Source organism: Nicotiana sylvestris, chromosome 7, assembly GCF_000393655.2.
Source record: "Nicotiana sylvestris chromosome 7, ASM39365v2, whole genome shotgun sequence".
NCBI lineage: Eukaryota > Viridiplantae > Streptophyta > Magnoliopsida > Solanales > Solanaceae > Nicotiana > Nicotiana sylvestris.
In genome coordinates, this window is record NC_091063.1 from 116,436,898 (window position 1) to 116,458,901 (window position 22,004).

General features: G+C 40.1%; 1 long non-coding RNA gene across 1 annotated transcript; it reads left to right on the plus strand.

Moving 5' to 3' along the window:
- Nucleotides 1-879: 879 nt before the first annotated feature.
- LOC104240850 (uncharacterized) lies at nucleotides 880-21,891 on the plus strand. The gene is made up of 3 exons (XR_714552.2): nucleotides 880-1,201; nucleotides 11,877-11,945; nucleotides 21,596-21,891. It is a non-coding gene; the product is annotated as an uncharacterized lncRNA (long non-coding RNA).
- The last annotated feature ends 113 nt before the right edge of the window (nucleotides 21,892-22,004 follow it).

Genomic DNA, 22,004 nt, shown 5'->3' on the forward strand with positions numbered 1-22,004 from the left:
CAATTTGTAAAATATTATCAATATTAGCCAATTAGCCTTTTGTAGTCAAAAAGATATTAAATTTTTTCTTTCTTTTGAGTGGTGTTGTTGGGAAAGATTGAATACAACTTAAGGAGTTTAAATTTTAATTTTGAGATGATTTCGGTAGAGTTTTGAAGTTGTTTGAATTGAAAATACGAAGTAGAAGATGAACATGAAAAAAGATAATATGTGTATTACAATATGTATCATATATGTATCATTTTTGTATCAAACGTATATCACATGTATATCCATGTATACCTGTTGTGAGCACCTAATTTTTGATCATATTTAGATTTTTCACAACTTTTTAGTATGTAAATAATTTTAAGTTTAATTTACATGTTTTAGCTTTTGTTTTACCTTTTTATAGATTTTATTTAAGAAAATTGAAAATGATAAAAAGAGTCACATTTTAGTTATAGGTTTTATTTTCATTTACAAAGAAAGAAAAGTTTCCAAAAAATAATTTATATAGCTTAGTGTAATTTGTAAGTTAGAGGTTTTAATAAATGAACATTGATTAATTAGTATTTGATCTTGCTATTTTAATTTAATAGTATTATATCTTATTTTTTTTTAAAAAAAAGGATAAAAAAGAAAATGGTATTTCATGTGTTCCTGTTTCCTTGTAATCACGTGCCCTTCCTCTCATTTTATTTTATTCACATATTCTTTATCCTTTGACCCAATATACTTTGGCCACCTCACCTTCTACATTATTTCCTTCCAATAAACTCGCAGATTCCATCCTTCGCACTATTCTTAAGGCACGACAGACACACACACACACACATATATATATATATATATATATATATATATATATTATCTTTCAGTTTTATTAGGATTTTCTCCATATTTATCAATTTTCCCATGTACTAATACCCATAATAATTCACATACACCTGCACTAGTTTGGGTAGGGACCACACGTTTCTCCTTATTCCATATGTAGCTCTATGAGCAAACTAGTGCAGAGCTAATTTATACCCATAATAACTCACACCTTTTTTTTCCTTTCTTGCTCTCCAAAGCTCATAGAGCTACATATATGTAGCTCCTTATTCCTTTCGTCTCCGGTGATCCGGTCGGATTTCATTTGAGGTCTTGTTCGCAGTTTTGTCGGTGTCTAAGTTTCAAAGTCATCGATGAATCAAAGTCCAAATTCACTTTTAAGGTCCATTTCCTCCCCTGTTATTAATATATGACTTTGGTTTGATGAATGTTTGAACAGTAATGTGAGTTCCTCTTGCTTGTGATATTGAGTTTAATCATTTATTTCTCTTACCGGTTTAATTCTGTTTGTAATAGTAAGTTTCTTTTTCCGATTAGAAATCACGTTTCCATTACGTATGAGGTAAAATTGGTTTATAATAAATGATCGAATAATAGCATGACATGTGGAATCAAAGACAGGTAAAAGGTGAGTAATGTAACAATAAATACCGGGAACAACAACTGCAATCGACATTGGGTAAATCCGAAGGGAGCATGTTCAACGAGAACAAATCGAGTATTTGACATCGTATAGCATTCAATGAGAGAATATTCTCTAACATTAATGAGCAACCATTACAGAGAATTTTGTATTCATGACCTGTCGTTACATATTTATTAATGACTTCTTTAATATCATTTAAGTGGGGCTTGATCATAGGATCTTGTTTCCCTAGGTATAACTATAAATAGCAGACTCAACAGCCATTGTAACACACGAAATTCTGGGAGAAACACATGCTATATTTTACTTTCGCTCTCAATTAAACAACTTTATTTTCTCTTTGTCATTGCTTTTATTTTTTTCATGGAGATATTGCGCTCGGAGCTAGGCTTGTCATCTTCTTTAATTTCTATTGCTAAGTCTTATTTTTATCTTATTTCTTTATCGTTTTTGGATCAAATCAGTTCTCTTGTCTATAAACTACGTAACAAATTTAATTGTACCGTTTTGCGGGTAAATAGTTTGGCGCTTACTGTGGGGCTTAGACAATTGTGTAATTGCTTTGATCCTTACGTTTGTTACTAACATGTTTGATTTTTCCCTAGCAAGAAATTAGAAATGGCAGCTAATGATGTCAAAATCACACACAACGTTGAGGGTCACAGAGATTTGCCTCAACATGAAGATTCAATCAGTGACACCTGTAACGAAGGGGATGAAACAACCCCGATTCGTCAAGGGAAATACCTCCGACATGTGCGAGAGCTCAACTCCCGATGACGCAATAGAAGAACATGTCGTGGAAACAGATAAAATCTTAAGAGAACAGCAGAAGGCAATAATGAGTCATCTCTCAAGGCAGGACCAGGTAATGACGAAGTTAAAACAAACGTTATCAGGTACTTCCAATATTACAAACGGAAGGGGCTCGGTTCCTCCTAGTGCTCCTGCAAATCAAACGACTCAAAGAGTCGATAATAACACCCCAAGGAGGGAGGGAGGTTTCGATGGTGCCGGAGGGACCAGTAGTGGATCTGGGAATGACAACGAAAATGACCCCTTCAAAACCGAGCTCATGAGGTCCATAAGGGAAATGAACAAACGGATGGATGAAAATGCGAAGGAGTTTTATGCCCAAATGGATAATATTTCGGGCGCACCACCAGTTCTGAAAGGCCCAGATTCGAAAAATACATGCAATTGCCATTTATGCCGAGTGCAATGCCAGAGTTAATTCTGAATAGCTTCAAGATGCTGGACATACCAAAATACGATGGGACTTCGGATTCACAGGAGCACATCACAACCTACACCATGGCTATGAAAGGGAACAATTTGGCTCAATATGAGATCGAATCGGTCTTATTGAAGAAGTTTGATGAAACCCTTGCAAAGGGGGCTTTGACATGGTAATCATTCTTACTCGAACATTCAATTGACTCTTTTGAAATGCTTGCAGATTCATTTATTAAGGACCATGTCGGGGCAAAAAAGGTCCAAGCCAGAAAGGCAAACATATTCAGGATTGTGCAAGGTGAGTCCAAAATTTGCGAGAATTCATGATCCAATTCTAGAAAGAGAGGATGCTACTACCAACTGTACCAAATGAGTGGGCAGTGGAGGCGTTCATAAAGGGTTTGAATCCGCGAAGCTCTGACGCCTCCCAAAATTTGAAGGAAAGACTGCTCGAATTCCCAACAACCACATGGGCGGATGTCTATAACTGTTATGAGTCAAAAATAAGAATAAAAGACGATCAAATCGGGTTCTCGATGTTAACCAAGGGACGAGACCGAGACAAAAACCAAGACAAGTTTAAAAGTGACTTCGATGCGGATCGACGGTCTTCTAAATGTCATTTATTGCCGCATGAAAGAACCGATGGACGCAACAACAAAGGGTTTTGGTCCTAGGACAGGTTCATTCCCGATATAAGAATCAGCCATGGCCGGACCAACAGGTAATTACAAGGAAAAGAGGTATTGGGGACCCGGGATTCCACATATCCCAGGTTACCACATTATAACTTCAACATCAGCACAATGGAGTTGGTGTCGATGATGAGGAATATCAAAGAAGCGCGATTCCCGAAGCCAATCAGATCCGATCCTAGCTAAAGGGATCCCAACTTGGGGTGTGAATATCATGGGACTCACACCCAAACAATGGGGACTACCGGCATTTACGAGAAGAGGTGGTGACATTGTTTAAGAATGGCCATCTCAGGGAATTTTAAGCGATCAATCCAAAAATAACTACGGCTGAGCCGGGACAATTTGGAGCCTTCAAAAGTGGTAGAAGACTCTCCTCAGCTAACTATCAAAATGATTTTTGGAGGGAAAGAAATCAATGGTGTAACCTTCTTGGCGGCCAAGAAAACGAAGATATCGACGACTCACAAAAGATGATATCACCTTCATGGAGGAAGACGCTGATGGACTCTTTACACATAATGACGCTCTGGTAATCTCTCTTAATGTTTTAGATTTCAAAATTAAGCGTGTTTTGGTTGACCTAGGAAGTCAGCCAACATCATCCAATGAAGAGTGTTGGAGCAAGCAAAGTTGACCGGAAGCATCATACCGGCGACAAAACTCTTAGTTGTGTTCAACTTGACAAGTGTGACAGCCTGAGGTGAGATCCTGCTGTCCATGAACGCTGAGGGGGTAAAACTACCTTATTCGAAGTGGTAGATATGACGTGGGCTACAACGTAACCCTCGAGAGGCCGTGGATACACAAGATGAAGGCTGTGCCCTCAATATATCATCAACTACTGAAATTCCCAATCCCGGAAGGAATCAAAAAGATAAGAGGAGACCAAACAGATAAGGCGTGCCCTAAAGACTCGTTCACCAAACATTGATCAATTGATTGATGCTACGGCCGGGCACGAGTTGATGAGTTTTCTTGATGCTTACTCCGGGTACAATCAAATCAAAATGAACTCGGGGGATCAGGAAAAAACTTCTTTCATAATGAATTTTGGCACATACTATTATAATGTGATACTATTTGGGCTTAAGAACGCCGGAGCCACTTATCAAAGGCTCGTTAACAAAATGTTTCAAGAAACAAATAGGCAAAACAATGGAAGTATATATCTATGACATTTTAGTGAAGTCTTTAGATGCACGAGATCACTTGAAACACCTCCAAGATACCATTAACATTCTAAGAAAATACAACATGAAGCTTAACCCAGAAAAATGTGCGTTCGTGGTTGGTTCCGGTAAGTTCTTGGGGTCGCAAAGAGGGATCGAGGTGATTCCTGATAAAATCAAAACAATCGAAGACATTCAGATCAGCTAAAGAGCGTAAAAAGGTACAATGGTTAACCGGAAGGTTGGCCGCTTTAAGCAAGTTCATCTCAAGATCCTCGGAAAAATATCATCACTTCTTCTCACTTCTGAAAAAGAAGAATAATTTCAAGTGGACTCCCGAATGCTAGCAGGAACTGAAGGATTTTAAAAAGGTACATGTCCAGCCCCCCGTTAATATCAAAATTGGGGCAAGGCGAACAACTACTTATATATCTAGCGGTATCGGAAGTAGTTAAGTGTTGTTTTGGTTCGAGAAGAAGAATGATTTGAACTGGCCCGAGGACTTGGCTCCAAGGTCATCGACATCAAATGTGATTCCCAGTTGGTAATAAACCAAGTGTACGGGATTTTTGACACAAAAGAAAAACACATGCAACAATATGTGTATACGGTTCAAGCATTGCTAGCACGATTCAGGGAATGGTCGATCATACACATTCCGAGAGAAGAAAATGTGGAAGCAGACGCATTGGCTAATTTGGGGTCATCAACGCAGATGAAAAGATCTAACTCCAGTATAATAGTCTAACTTCTGCACTTGGTATTGCACGTGGACAATTACTGTGAGTTCAACTCAACTAACTTAGTCCGGGACTGGAGGAATAAGTTCGTCGAATATATTTGCCATGGAAAATTACTTGAAGACCTGAAGGCATCCCGGGTACTACGAACCAAAGCTGCCCGCTACTGCCTCGTGTATGGGCAATTATATAGAAGATGATACCAAGGACCATTGGCTCGATGCTTGGGAGCCTCAAAGGAGGACTACATGATGAGAGAAGTCCATGAAGGTATTTGCGGGAACCATTCCAATGCAGATTCATTAGGTGTAAAGCTGGTTAAGATAGGTTACTATTGGCCCCGAATGGAGCAGGAAGCAAAGGCATTCGTATAGAAATGCAACAGATGTCAACGCCATGCACAACTGGTGCATCAACCAGCAGAACTCTTGCACTCGATGTTGTTCCCGTGGCCATTCATGAAATGGGGAATGGAAATAGTTGGTTCTCTACCACCGGGACTACTTCTCTAAATGGGTTGAAGCAGGTCCTTACCAAAAGATCGGTGAACGCGAAGTGATGGACTTCATATGGGACCATATAATCAGCTGATTCAGAATACCAAAGGAAATTGCTTGTGACAACGGGCTTTGTAGGCTCAAAAGTCATAAAAGTTTTGGAAGGTTTGAAAATCAAGAGAATTACATCTTCTCTATACCATCCAAGTGCTAATGTACATGAAGAATCAACAAATAAGGTGATTATCCAGAACCTTAAAAAGAAGCTAGAAGCTGCTAAAGGCAAATGGCCTGAAGAGCTACTGGGTGTACTATGGGCATACCGGACAACAATGAAGTCAAGCACGGGAGAAACACCTTTCTCTCTCGTATATGGTGCGGAAGCTCTGGATCCTATCAATACTGACGAAAGATTATTTAACCATTCACAAGTGTTTCAACCAACGAAGCAAGACTTCAAGTGTTCCAATTCACATATTTCACATTAGGAATACAAGGGGGGATAGTATAAGATACGACAACAATGAATGCCACGAAAATCGGGGACTGCTAGAACCGGGAATAATAATGTCTCATCAGAGCCAGGGACTGCATAACCAGCCCCGTAAAAATAAGTTATACAAGTTAGCCACATGTATTGACAGTTTTTTCCTTTAGGAGATGAATGCTCGTGTACTTTTAAAGTTAGAAGGAATAAAATAAAGTCCTTTTTTTAATTTTATTTCTTGTTTAAATGATGAGCTGATTTTATCATTTGAAAGTTAACAAAAACTTCAAATGCTTGTGTCAGAACGAACATGAGACATCCTATTTAAGAGCACCATAAATATAAGATGGCCCTCTCTTATGAAACCTTCAAAGTAAAGGGTTGAATCCTGAAGAATTTTTGCCCGGAATTAAAAGCTATCAGATGAAAGCATACCTAAAGCTTTAACTAATTCGACACTGAAGAAATGCATTTTGCACAACACTTAAGCAAAAATATTCTTTATTCATCAAAATGTCAAACTTGGTAAAAAGTTTGACATGATTACAAAGTAAAAAAAGAAGAGAAAAAAGAAACTAAGCATCATTGCCGCTGGAGCTCGAAGAAAGGGAGGGATCTGCATCTCTCCTAATGGAGGAAGGTGGATCAGCCTCCGGTTCTTGGACTTCATCCTCATATTTTTCAATCTCCCCTTCAGTTCTCGAGTACTCAGAATGGTACTCATGGAGTCAGTTGCAGTGGGATGAGGGGCAAGGTGTTCTCGAGCAGACAGCTCCAGTTCTCGGACCTAGGCAATGCAATCATCTATATTAGCAATGCCCACTTTTTCCTCTTCAAGGTCTTCCTCCTTATATGGTATATTGAATAGTCTTCTCAAATACAAGGGAATCCTCTTAGTCCTGGAGCTGTTCCTGAAACTTTTCAATTTTGTCCTGGAGGTCGTCTCTCTTGGATCTCAGGGCACCGAGGTGAGCATCGAGCTCAACATTCGTCGACGAATGGAGCTGGTTTTGGTCCATCGACCTCTTTAGCCTCTCCTCCAGTCGATCCCTCTTCTCCTCGGCAACATTGGCTTCCTCGGTTTTGGAGGTCAGCTCTGCCTTCAAGTTATTTATTTGATCCTCCGAGGCTGACTCACGCTTGGGAGTAGTAATCATAACATCATGTAACCTGACCTACTTAGCCTTCACCTCTTGAAGCTTTTAGTGCAATTGAGCAGCTTCTTGACCATGGGCCATTTTATTTTGCTCACTTTGCTGCAACCGAACATATGTCACAATATCACAAAACCAACAATACCTAAAGTTTTATCAAGATATAATCTCACAACTTAATAACAAAGTGCACAAGGACATATGACAATAACATAAAAGTGCGGACGAGTGTTCAACAATAAAACATGACTATGGCAAAATCAAATTTAGTGATCATGATCTTGTAGTCACAAAGGGATTAAGCATGTTTCATATAGAGAACAACCCCAAATGCGTATAAATAGCCTAAGGCCTAATTCGGTCATAAACCACACATACGCCCGTGTACATACTCGTCAGCTCGTGTATGCGTCGCCTTTCACATAACACAACTAGGAAATTAAGGCCAAATCTTAGGGGTGTATCCCCACACAAGGTTAGGCAAGATACATATCTCAACAAGCTAATTCAATATTGCAAAATTCTTTTCCTTTAAAATTCACCTCCGTCCGACTCAAATCTAGCAAGAAATGACTCAATAACATCAAACAATGCTAAAGAAATCAATTCCAAACAACAAAGGCCCAATCTTTACCTAATTGTCGAAAAGTCAACCCCTGGCTCGTCCGGTCAAAAACTGAGTCGAGGGGTAGATCTATACTATCTATAACCCCACGAATCCAAAAACCAAGTCGAGGGGTAGATCTAGACTATCAATATATAGTAAAAAATTCCCAAATATTCTTTTCAAATTCCATGATTTTTATGTTAAAATCTATATGGAATCAAGTTATAATATCAAAACTAAGTGAAAATCACTTACCCAATAGCTATGTGTGAAAATCCACTTCAAAAACTGACTCCCACCAAGTCTAAGGCTTAAAATGTCATAAAATGAGACTAAATCCCGAAATAACCAGCTATAAACGAGCTGGAGATGTCGCATTTGTGACCTAAGGTTCGAAAATGCGACCAATGGATCACAAATACGAAGACTGCCCAACCCAAAGAATGTCGCAATTGCGATCAAGAACTTCACAAATGCGAAGTTCCACTGCTCCCATCCCCCATCGCAAATGCGATGAAGACTTCGCAAAAGTGAAGTCCCAACTTCCTAGTCAACTATCACAAATGCGACCAACTCCTCACATTTGTGAGGTCCCCCAGGAAGCCCCTGCTTCGCAAATGAGATAAGGCCACCGCAAGTGCGAGCAGACCTTTGCAAATACGAGTTTGACAGTACCAGAAAACTAAGGCAAGCCCGTAACACTCTGAAACACGTCCGAAACTCACCCGAGCCCTCGGGGATCCACACCAAATATCCACACAAGTCTAGAAACCTCATATGAATTTGCCCGCGAGCTCAAAACACCAAAATAATGTATAAACCCATGAATCAAACATCGAAATGCATCATGCAAAATATAAAATTCAAGAACAACTAAAATCACTACCAAGCGTCCAATTTCTACTAAATCAACTCGGAATGACACCAAACTTTACACACAAGTTCCAAGTAACAAAACGAACTTATTTCAAGTCCCGAAGACCAAAGTCTATATTTGATATCCACAAAGTCAACCCGTATTCAAACTTGTGAAATTTCTAAACCTTTAAATTATCAACCTTCGATAAGAAGAGCCAAATTGTCCTAGGAACCTCAGAATTCAAATCCGAGGAGACGCTTAAGTCTAAGATCACCATACGAACCTATTGGAACCATCAAAATACCATTCTAGGATCATTTTCATAAAAGTCAAACCTTGGTCAATCCTCACAACTTAAGCTTCCATACTAGGAACTAGGTGTTCCAATTCAATCCAAAACCTCCCCGAACAAAACCAACCAACCCACAAGTTAAATAATAACAAATACACATACGAGAATTTCAAAAGGAAAAACGGGACTTAAATACACAAAACGACCGGCCGAATTATTACACTCTGGCCAAAAGATTAATGATGAAAAGAGCTATTTTCTATTGTCTATTTTTTTTGCATCTTAGATCATAAAAATTAAAGCAATTACTAGTTACAAATGCGATAAATTTCATATTAAATACTTAGGATGTCCACTATATATAAGGAGGAAGAAGATCTCTACTTTCAATGATCTGGTCACCAAAATCATTAGAAGGATAACATGTTGGTATGGTAAGTTATTATATGTGGGAGAGAGCCATATTGATCATGCGTGTCTTGTAGTCTCAATCTTTGAATTTTCTAGCTGCAACAGAACCTCCTAAGACTACTTTCAAGCAAATTGAGAGACAACTTGCTAGATTTTTGTGGATTAAAAATATCATTGGAGTTCATGGGCTTATATGTGCTTCCTAACATTGTAAGTTGGGCCATGCTTGAGATAAATGGAGGATATTAGAAATGATTTGGCTATTAAAAAGTGGCAGAGATTTAGTGATTGTCATAGATTGTGGGCTGATTTTCTTAAAGCTAAGTATTGCAGATTAGCTCACCATATTGATAAGAAATGAAGGACTAGACAGTCACATGGCTGGAAAATTTTTGTTCCAGCTAAAGAAAAAGTAAATGAGGTGAGGTTCTTTCTATTTAGAAATAAAGTGGACCTATTTGGATATATAGAGATAAGAGTTAAGAGAAACATATCTAAGAGAACTATTCAAAATATAGCAAAGGAATGGAATGTATGCTGCAACTACCCTAATGCTGGTAGGATTCAGGTCTTATGGAAAGGCCACCCAAATGTGTAGGTTCTAAATATCAAAGAGCAATTTATTTATTGCCTAGTAGAGGATAACCCATTCTATGTTTGTCCTAGAATGGTGTATGCAAATAATGAACTCCAGCTAAGGCACATACTGTGGAGAGAACTTATTCAACAAAAAATCTCAAGTGCAGACTCCTTGGTTGTTGTGTGGAGACTTCAACAATGTCTTAACATCTAAGGATAAAATTTGTTTACCTATGACTCAACAAGAAATTCAAGGGTTCCAATGACTGCTTGATACCCTCTAGTTAACTTCTCTATGATGTAGGGAATGATACTTCACTTGGTATAATAAGTAGGACACCGACAATAGAGTGTATAATAAGATAGATTGAGCCTTGAGAAATTTTCAATGGATACAACAATATGGGCATATTGAGGCAAATTTCCTCAACCCACAAATCATTCTCCTTTTTTCCTATAATGCTGCCAGAAAATTCAGTTGTATCCAAGGCCTTTCAAATTCTTTACCAATATTACAGAGCATCCTAGGTTTAATGACCTTATAAGAACAGTGTGACAATAAAGACACACGGGAGATTTGTAATAAAGCAACCGATCGTTTTGAGTTCTTGAATTCCATTTTCCTATTTGAGACTTCTCGTAAATTTATTTAGGGTTTTATGACTTGTCAAGTATAGTTGGTTTAGATCCTGAGAAGTACGAGAGTAATTTGGAACACTTAGATCCTAAACTAGGGGCTTAAAGTTTAAGAGAGTTGACCAAGTTAATATTTTGGATTAACAAGCTTGAATTGGTGATTTGAAGGCTCCGATAGGTTTGTATGATATTTTGGACTTGTATGTATGTTCGATTGAGCACCCAAGGGGTTCGAGCGTGATTGAGACATATTTTGTGAACATTGAAATTTAAAGAACTTAGGATAATTCATGATTTGTTTTGGACCTTAATTCTTAGATGTGATATTTTCATATATGATTTGAGCCCTTGGGAAAGTTTGTGTAAGGTATATGAACTAGTCGGGGTGGTTTGAAGGGATGTTAAGGGGCTCGGGTGAGTTCTTAGGGTGTTCTAGGGAGTTTGAAACGAGATTGTAGAAAAATTGTAGCAGAGAATAACAAGTGTGGCGCACCTACTCTCGCACATAGGCCAAGCACGGTAGTAGGCATACTACACCTACTGTCGCAAATGATGGTGGTGCACTCATTGTGGCACCAGATCAATTTTGTAGTTTTGCATAAATAGTCCAATTTCGTGCATAGACTTTGTTTTATCATTTTGTGAGCTACACATTACGAATTTGGGAGAATTTATGAAGGAAATTTCATCTAAATAGCTGGGGTAAGAAATCCTAATCTAAATCTATAGTTATTACTTGGATCTATTATTGATTTTGTCTTTTAAATCAAGGAATCTAAAAGTGCAAAAGAGGATTTTCACTTAAAAATTAAGAAAGTATATTTTGAGGGTTTGAACATCAATTAGGACTCGAATTTAAAAATTAATTATATATTTGGACTCGTGAGGTTATGGATCACGAAATTCGACTTTGCTCTTGGGTTTTGACCATGTGGGCATGAGATTGAATTTTATTTACTTTTGAGATTTTATTAAAGATCAAATCTTTATCATTTGGAGTTTATTTTTATAGCTTTATTTGACGTCGTTGAGTATTTTTCACCTAGATTTTGATCATTTGGAGGTCGAGGATAGAGGAAAAGGCATTTGAAAGGTTGAAGCCTAATCTAGAGAAGGTAAGTATCCTAACTACCTTGACTAAGGAAATCATTCCTAAAATGGACTTATGTGCTACATGCTACGTGTTTAGGTGTAACGTATATGCGAGGTGACGAGCATATATACGGATACCAAAGTTATACCATATTTGAGGTAGATTTTAGGCTTCTATATGTCTTATTTTGATATATGTTCTACTTGTAACATGCCATATCTTTTTGTATGACTACTCGAGTATCCTTATTCATGCTATAAATAATGTCTAGGGTTTTGACTTGTTTATAATTATGATGAAATATTTTGTATGTTGGATAACGTATTATAGCGGTAGTTGTAACGATCCGACTGGTCGTTTTGCTTTATAGATTCTCGTTTCCCTATTTAAGACTTTGTGGTTTTACTATTTTATGACTTACAGGAATAGTTGATTTGTCTTTGAAAGGGTTTGGGTTGAATTCGGAATATTTAGTTCCATAATAGTGGCCTAAGATGGCCAAGTTAGACTTGAGACAATACTTTTAGTACATGACATCGGAATCAAGTTTTGAAGGTTCTGATAGGTTCATATGTTGATTTTTGGACTTGGACATATATTCGGATTGAGTTTTGAGTGGGCCGGGAGCATTTCGACGCTTATTGTTGAAAATTGGCATTTTGATGGTTTTAGAATTTCTTAAGTTTGGCTTGATGTGGATTTTGGTGTTATCGATGTCCATTTGGGATTCCAAACCTTGGAATAGGTTCATATTGTGATTATGACTTGTGCATAAAATTTGCCATCATTTTGAGTTGTCTAAGTATGTTTCGACGCATTCGAAGTTGGATGAAATTAATTTGAATCTTAGAAGTTGATTAATGAGGTTTTGAGGCGTGATCTTGATTTAAGTGTTGTTTTATGTATTCTAAGGCTTCGAGTAAATCCGCTATATGTTTATGGACTTATTGGTGCATTTGGAATGGGTCCCAGGTGGCTCAGGTGTGTTTTGGACCACCCAGAGCATATTTGAACTAGGCTAAAAACTGCTAGTGTGCTTCGCGATCGCGAAGAAGGTGATTTGGAGAGGAATCTAATTGCCCTTTGCGAACGCGAAGAAGGGTCCGCGATCGCGAAGGTGGAACTGGCAGTACTTCACGAACGTAGAAGCCCATCCACGATCGTGTGGGGGAAATGGAGTAGCTAGGCAAGGAGGCCTTTGGTCTACGTGAACGCGACCTGGGGATCACGAACGGGGAAGGTTGGGAAGTGATTCATCATGAACACGACCTCCAGGTCACAAACGTGAAGAGGATTTTTGGCAGTGGCAGGAATTGGACTTCATGATCGCAAGACATTTTTCGAGATCGCGGAGAAGGAATCACTTGGCAGAATTGAATTTATTACGGGACTTAGTATCATTTCTCTCATTTTTCACTTGTTCTTGGGTGAATTTGAGAGAATTTTATGGGGGATTTTATCAACATCACGAGTTTCGGTTTACTCGGCATCATTTGAAAAGTTCTAGTGAGGTTATAGAGCCGGATTGAGGACTTGGGAGCGAGGTAGGTCTCTTGACTAACCTTGTAAAAGGGAAATCCCTTTAGGTGTATTAACTATTGTTTGCTACTTGTTGTGGGGAGCTATGTACGCACGAGGTGATGAGAGTCCGTATATAGCTATATTCATGTTATGATCGAGTAGACTTAGATTCACATTGCCTTAGTTGTGCTATTTGGATTTATCATATGTATTGATTTCCTTGATTATGACTGAGATTGAGGATTAGAATAAAGATACTGAATTAGCCTAGTACTTTCGAAAATTGGGAAATATTTGATGAACTATGGATCCGTGTCTTCTCGACTCGCATGTAATTTCATGAGCGAGGTAAATTTCTCTACTCATGGGATTAAGCCATTCACCTCGACAGTGTTTTAAATTGCTCATATGGGATCAGGTCATTCGCCTCGGCAGTACGGTAACACTATTCTTATGGGATCGGACCGTTAACATCGGCAGTATTGAGTATCACTATTCCTATGGGATCGGGCCGTTCGCCTCAATATATTCGTGTCATAATACTTGAGACTGAATTTGGTTCGATAGTAGTTGAGTTAGTGCCTTCAAGTCAAGTTATGACATGTTTAGTAATTTAATATAGACTCATGTAGGGAATTACTATAAATGTTTTTATCTATTTTTTGCTACTTATTGTACATCCTCCATGTCTACTTTATGTATTTCTATTATTGTTTGACCACTAGTAAGTGTCAAGTCGACTCTTCGTCACCACTTCTTTGAGGTTAGACTAGATACTTACTAGGTACACGTTGTTTTACATACTCACACTACACTTCTGCATTTAATGTGGAGGTACTGAGACAGTTACTACCACTGGTCACATGGGCGCATAGCCGCACTTCCACAGAGACTTGGGGGTGAGCTGCTTGCCTTGCTTCGATCTGCAGCACCAGAGTCTCCCTCTACCTTGTTTACTATTTTTGTCTATTATACTTTATATAGTAGTTGTATTAGTTTTGTATAAATCTTTAGATTGCTCATGCACTTGTGGCACTAGGTTTTGTAGGCTTCTAGCATTTATGTTCCGTGGTAGTTATTATTACCATGAATATGGTTTATGTATTTTTCTTGCTTGATATTTTTGAGAAAGAAGTTTGTATGGTTGCATGAGATCTTACCTAATTCGGTGCTGTAAAAGGTAACTTCTGTTTTGTTAAAGTTAAAAAGGGATAATTAAATTGGAGGTTCACGTGTGGGCTTGCCTAATGGTGGCGTGAGGCGCCATCGCGACCTATTATAGGTTTTGGGTCTTTACAGCTTGGTATCAGAGCTTTAGGTTCACATAGGTTTCACGAGTCATGATGATGCCTAGTAGAGTCTTACGGATTGGTGCAGAAACGTCCGTACTTATATTTGAGAGGCTATAAGGTGTTAGGAAATCTCTCTTTCTTCATATCCTATCATGCATTTGATATTGTGGTGAGTATCTTTGTATTTGTGAGAACGCTCATAGTAGATGTACTAGGCGGTAGAGGAGATGCTTCCCCCATTGCTAGAGGTCGAGGTCAGGGAGGGCTCTAACTCCTGTTAGAGGACGAGGGCATCCCAGAGTTGATTTTGTTGTACCTCTAGTGGATCCAGTGGAGGATCCTATTATTGAGGAACATGATGAGGTTCCTACAACTGAGTCAGCCCTAGTAGATTTCATGACTGCGGGATTTCAGGAGGTCATGGGCCGTATATTGCGGTTCATGGACTCTATGACACAGACTAATTTATTTCCAACGGACCCAGCCACATCCTAGGCGGGAGAGGGGAGCATAGACCCCTACCTCTCAGGTTCCAGGGCACGTTGCTGCCATTTATTAGACCCCATGTGCACTACCTATGGATAGGGTCCAGCCAGTTGAAGTGGCTATGCCAGAGCCTGTGCCAGTCGCGACTGTTGAGAAGTAGAAGTGGTTGGACAGATGGACTAGGCTACGCCCCCTAACGTTAGGGGGTGAGTGGTCAGAGAACATACAGTATTTCATTGATCGGTGGAAGGATAAGCTACATAACATGGGGATATTGGAGTCCAACGGGGTGGGCTTCACCACCTTTCATCTTGAGGGCAAGGGCCGCAGATGGCGGGAGGCTTACCTTCTTAGCAAGCCAACAGGTTCACCTCCCTTGACTTGGGATCAATTCACACATCTGTTCTTGGAGAAGTACATACCACCTTTAGAGAGAGAGGAGATATGGGGTCAGTTTGAGTGACTCTGTCAGGGTCATATGTTTGTGACTGACTACGAGGCGAGATTCATTGACTTGTCCCAACATGCAACTATCATACTCCCCATAGACACAAAGAGGGTGCGGAGGTTCATTGCTGATCTGTACCCTAAGAACTAGGTTTCTATGGCTCGTGAGGCAAAGATGGGGACTCCCTTTCATCAGGTTGTGGATATAGCTCGGAGGATTGAGCATATCTGCAACTGCAATAGAGAGTTTGCGCCGAGGGATAACTGACCCCGACAGTTTGGTGGGTTCAGTTGTACCCCACCTGGGGCCAGAGGTCAGTTTGTTAGGGGCCAGCCTAGCAGGCCCATGCATTCAGCACCATCACCTATTTAGAGTGCTCTAGCACAACCCTACTTCAGTGGTTTTCCAGAGAGTACTTACCATCTGCTGACTATTCAGGGCTCCTCCAGTGGGTATTAGGACCATCAGGGTCAGACTTCAGGTCAGCAGTCCACTACTCCCAAGGGTTGTTTTGAGTGCGGGGAGTTTGGCCACGTGAAGAGGTTTTATGTTCGGGGAAAATCCATGCAGCTGGATCATCTGCCCATGATTACTGCACCAACTACCACACCGGCCGGCCGGCTAGAGGCAGAGGGCAGGTGGGTAAGGGTTTCCCTAGAGGTGGATGCTGGTCAAGTGGTGCTTTGGCTAGATTTAATACTTTCCCAAGCCAGGCCAGAGGCATCTGGCTCTGATGCAGTGATCATAGGTACTATTTCTGTCTGCGATAGGGATGCCTCCGTATTATTTGATCCATGGTCTACTTATTCCTATGTTTATTCTCTATTTTCTCCATATCTAGATGTATCTCGCGAGTCCTTGGGTGTTCTTATATATGTGTCCATGCTAGTGGGTGATTCTGTTATTGTGGATCGCGTCTACCAGTCCTATGTGGTGACTTTCTGTGGTTTTGAGACTAGAGTGGATCTTCTATTACTCGAGATAGTTGATTTTGAGGTGCCATTTTTTATTCCCATGCCAAGACTGTTACCTTGGCGATGCCTGAGTTGCCTTGATTAATGTAGAGGGGTTCGTCTGTGTTGATTTGGTGCCAGCCACCCAGCCTATCTCTACTTCAACTTACCGCATGGCTAAAAAGGGTTGAGGGAGTTAAAGGAGTAGCTTCAATAGTTGCTTGAGAAGGGGTTATCAGGCAAGTGTTTCGAACACACCACTGTTATTTGTGAAGAAGAAGGATAAGAGTATGCAGATGTGCATTGATTACCACCCGTTGAACAAAGTCACCATAAAAAAATAAGTACCTACTTCCACGTATTGATAATGTTTGACCAGTTCCAATGTGTCAGGGTGTTCTCTAAGATCTCCTTGAGATCTGGGTATCATCAGCTGAAGATTCGTGCTTCAAATGTTTTGAAGACGGCTTTTTGGACTAGGTATGGGCACTACGAGTTTTAACTGATGTCCTTCGACTTGACTAACGCCTTGATGGCATTTATGGATTTGATGAATCAGGTGTTCAGGACATATCTTGACTCATTTGTCATTGTCTTCATTGATGACATATTGATCTACTCGCATAGTATAAAGGAGCACGAGTAACATTCAAGGTTAGTGCTTCAGACATTGCGGGAACAGAAGCTACATACTAAATTCTCCACGTGCGAGTTCTGGTTAGACTCCGTTGCTTTCTTGGGGCATGGTGTATCAGGTGAGGGTATTAAGGTGGATCCTAGGAAGGTCGAGGCAGTTCAGAGTTGGCCTTGTCCTACCACAGTGATCGAGATCAAGAGTTCCTTGGGGTTAGCAAGTTATTATCATCGGTTTATGGAGGGCTTATCGTCTATTGCAACACTTTTGAATAGATTAACCCATAAGGGTGCTCCGTTCAGATTGTCCGATGATTGCAAGGAAATTTTTCAGAAGCTCAAGACCGCTTTGACTATAACGCTGGTGTTAGTGTTGCCCTCCGGTCCAGGGATGTATACTATGTATTGTGATGCTTCACACGTTGGCTTGGGTTATGTATTGATGTAGGAGGGGCGAGTTATTGAATATGCTTCATAACAATTGAAGCCTCACAAGAAGAATTACCCCATACATGATTTGAAGTTTGCCGCGATAGTTCATGCTCTCAAGATCTGGAAACATTCTCTTTATGGGGTGTTCTGTGAGGTTTACAATGATTATCGCAATTTGTAGCATTTGTTTAGGCATATGGATTTTAATTTGAGATAGCGCAAATGGCTTGAGTTATTGAAGGATTACGATATCATTATCCTTTATCATCCGGGCAAGATGAATGTGGTTGCGGATGCCCTGAGGAGAAAGGCTGAGAGTATGGTTAGTTTGGCATTCATTTCAGTAGAGGAGAGGCCATTGGCCTTGGACATTCAGTCCTTAGCTAATAGACTTGTGAGGTTGGATATTTTAGAGCCCAACCGAGTTCTTGCATGTGTTGTGGCTCAGTCTTCTTTATTCAAGCGGATTAAGGATCACCAGTATGATGATCCACACTTGCTGGTCCTTAGGAAGACGATGCTACGGGGTGATGCCAAGAAGGTTACTATCAGTGATGATGGTGTTTTGCGACTCTAGGGTTGCTTATATGTTCCTAATATTGATGGTCTAGGGGAGACAAATTTAGAAGAGGCACATAGTTCGCAGTATTCTATTCATTCAGGTGCTACAAAGATGTAATGTGACCTGAGGGAGCATTACTGGTGGCATCGGATGAAGAAGGACATCGTATGCGGCGAGATGTCTAAATTGCCTACAGGTCAAGTATGAGCACCAGAGGCCAGACGGCCTACTTCAGCAGATGGTTATACCGGAGTGGAAGTGAGAGCACATCACAATGGATTTTATAGTTGGGTTGTCGTGGACGTTGAGGAAGTTCGATTCTATTTGGGTCATTGTCGACACACTGAGCAGGTCCGCAAACTTTATTCTGGTGGTGACTACGTACTCTTCGGAGAGGTTGGCCCAGATTTATATTCGGGAGATTGTCCGACTGCATGGTGTACCTATTTCTATCATTTTAGATAGAGTCCCTTAGTTTACTTCACACTTCTGGAGAGCAGTACAGAGTTAGTTAGGTAAGCGGTTAGAGCTCAGCACAACTTTTCATTCACAGGCCAACAGGCAGTCAGAGTGGACGGTTCAGATTCTAGAGGATATGATTAGAGAATGTTTTATTGACTTCGGAGGGTAGGGGGATAGATTCTTACCCTTGGCTGAGTTTGCTTATAACAACAGTAATCATTCTAACATTTAGATGGCTCTATTAGAGGCTTTATATGGTCCGTGATGTCGTCCCCCCATCGGTTGGTTTGAGCCCAACGAGGCTAGGTTATATGGTACTTACTTGGTAAAGGATGCCTTGGATAAGGTAAAGTTTATTTAGGAGTGACTTCACATAGCACAGTCCGGACAGAAGAGCTACACATATCAGAAAGCGTGTGATTTATCATTTATGGTGGGCGAGAAAGTTCTCTTGAAGGTCTCGCCAATGAAGGGTATCATGAGGTTCGGAAAGAAAGGCAAGTTGAGTATGAGGTTTATTGGCCCATTTGAGGTGTTAAAGCGAGTTGGGGAGGTTGCTTATGAGCTTGCTTGCCTCCCAGTCTATCGGGAGTTCAACGGATCTTCAATGTGTCTATGCTCCGGAAGTACCATGCCGACAGGCCGCATGTGTTAGATTATGACACATTTCAGCAGGATGAGAGCTTGGGCTACGAGGAGGAGCTAGTTGCCATTGTTTACAAGCAGGTTCGCCAGTTGAGGTCTAAGAAGATTTCTGCAGTGAACGTCCAGTAAAGGGTTCATCCAATCAAGGAGACGAATTGGGAGGCCGAGGAGGACATATAGAGCAAATATCCACACTTATTCAGCACTCCAAGTATGATTCTAGACCCGTATGAAGATGAACATTTGTTTAAGAGGTGGAGGATGTAACGATTCGACATGTCCTTTTTTGCTTTATAAATCCCCATTTCCCTTTTTAAGACTTCCCATATGTGTTTTTTACTATTTTATAACTTGCGGGGATGGTTGGTTTGGCTTTGGAAGTGTTCGGGTTGAATTCGGAACACTTAGTTCCATAATAGTGGCCTAAGGTGGCTAAGTTTACCCTGAGTCAACACTTTTAGTAGATAACCTCGGTATTGATATTTGAAGGCTCCATTAGGTTTGTATGATGATTTTGTACTTGGGAATATGTTCAAATTGAGTTTCGGGTAGGCCGGGAGAATTTCGGCGCTTATTATTGAAAGTTAGCATTTTGAAGGTTTTAGAATTTTTTAAGTTTTACTTGATGTGGATTTTGATGTTATCAATGTCTGTTTGGAATTCTGAATATTAGAATAGGTTCGTATTATGATTTATGACTTATGCGTAAAATTTGGCATCATTCCGAGTTGTCTAAGTATGTTTTGACGCGTTCGAAGTTGGATGAAATTAGTTTGAAACTTAGAAGTTGATTAATGAGGTTTTGAGGCGCGATTCTTGATTTTGGTGTTGTTTTATGTGTTCCGAGGTTTCTATTAAGTCCGTAATATGTTTATGGACTTGTTGGTGCATTTGGATAGGGTCCTGGGTGGCTCAGGTGTGTTTCAGACCACCCGGAACATGTTTGAACTAGGCTGAAAACTGCTGGTGTGCTTCGCGATCGCGAAGATAATCCCGCGATGCAAAGAAGGGTATTTGGAGGGGCAGATGATTGCTCTTTGTTAACGCGAAGAAGGGTCCGCGATCACAAAGGTGGACCTGGCAGTGTTTCACAAATGCGGAGTCCCATCCACGATCGCGTATGGGAAATAAAGCAGCTGGGCAAGGAGGCTTTTGGCCTACGTGAATGTGACCTAGGGATCAGGAACGTGGAAGGTTGGATAGTGATTCATCCCCAACGCGACTCCAGCTCGCGAACACGAAAAGGATTTTTGGCAGTGGCGAGAATTGGCCTTCGCGATCACGAAGAAGGAATCACTGAGAAGACTTGAATTTATTATGGGACTTAGTCTCTTTTATCTCATTTTCACTTGGTCTTGGGTAAATTTGAGAGCATTTTATGGGGGATTTTCATCAACATCACTGGTGTCAAGTTGCTTGGCGTTATTTGAGGAGTTTTAGTGAGGTTAAAGAGCCGGATTGAGGGCTTGGGTGCGAGGTAAGTCTCTTGCCTAACCTTGTAAGAAGAAATTTATCCCCTTAGGTGTATTAAATGTTGTGTGATACTCATTGTGTGGAGCTATGTACGCATAAGGTGACGAGAGTCCGTACATAGCTATATTCATATTATATCCGGGTAGACTTAGATTCACATCATGCCTTAGCTGTGCTATTTGTATTTATCATGTGTATTGATTTCCTTAATTATGACTGAGATTGAGGATTTGAATAAAGATACTGATTTAGCCTCTTACTTTGGAAAATTGGGAAATATTTTATGAATTATGGATTCGTGTCTTCTCGACTCGCATGTATTTTCGCGAGCGAGGTAATTTTCTCTACTCTTATGGGATTGGGTCATTCGCCTCTGCAATGTTTTAAATTACGGATCAGGCCTTTTTGCCTTGGTAGTAATGAGTATCACTATTAATATGGGATCGGGCTGTTCGGCTCTGCAGATTCATGCTTAATACTTGAGACTGGATTTGGTTCGGTAATAGTTGAGTTAGCACCTTCAAGGCCGGTTATGACATGTTTAGTGATTTGGTATAAACTCATGTTGTGAATTACTATAAATGTATGTTTCGTTGCTACTTGTTGTACATCCTCCATGCCTATTTTATGTATTTCTATTACTCTTTGACCACTAGTAAGTGTCAAGTCGACCCCTCGTCACTACTTCTTCGAGGTTAGACTAGATACTTACTGGGTACGAATTATTTTACGTACTCACACTATACTTTTGTACTGAATGTTCAGGTACTGAGACATGTACTATCAATGGTCATACGGGCGCGTAGCTGCATTTCCACAGAGACTTAGTGGTGAGCTGCTTGCCTTGCTTCGATCTGCAGCAGCGGAGCCTCCCTCTACTTTGTTTATTATTTCTGTCTATTATACTTCAGACAATAGTTGTATTAGTTTTGTATAAATCTCTAGATTGCTCATACACTTGTGGCACCGAGTTTTGGGGGCTTCTAGCATTTATGTACTGTGGTACTTATTATTACTATCACTATGTTTTATATATTTATCATGCTTGATACTTTTGAGAAATAAGTTTCGGTGTTTTAAAAGAAAACTTCTATTTTTTTTAAAGTTAAAAAGGGATAATTAAATTGGAGGTTCACGTGTGGGCTCGCCAAACGATGGCGTTGGACGCCATCGC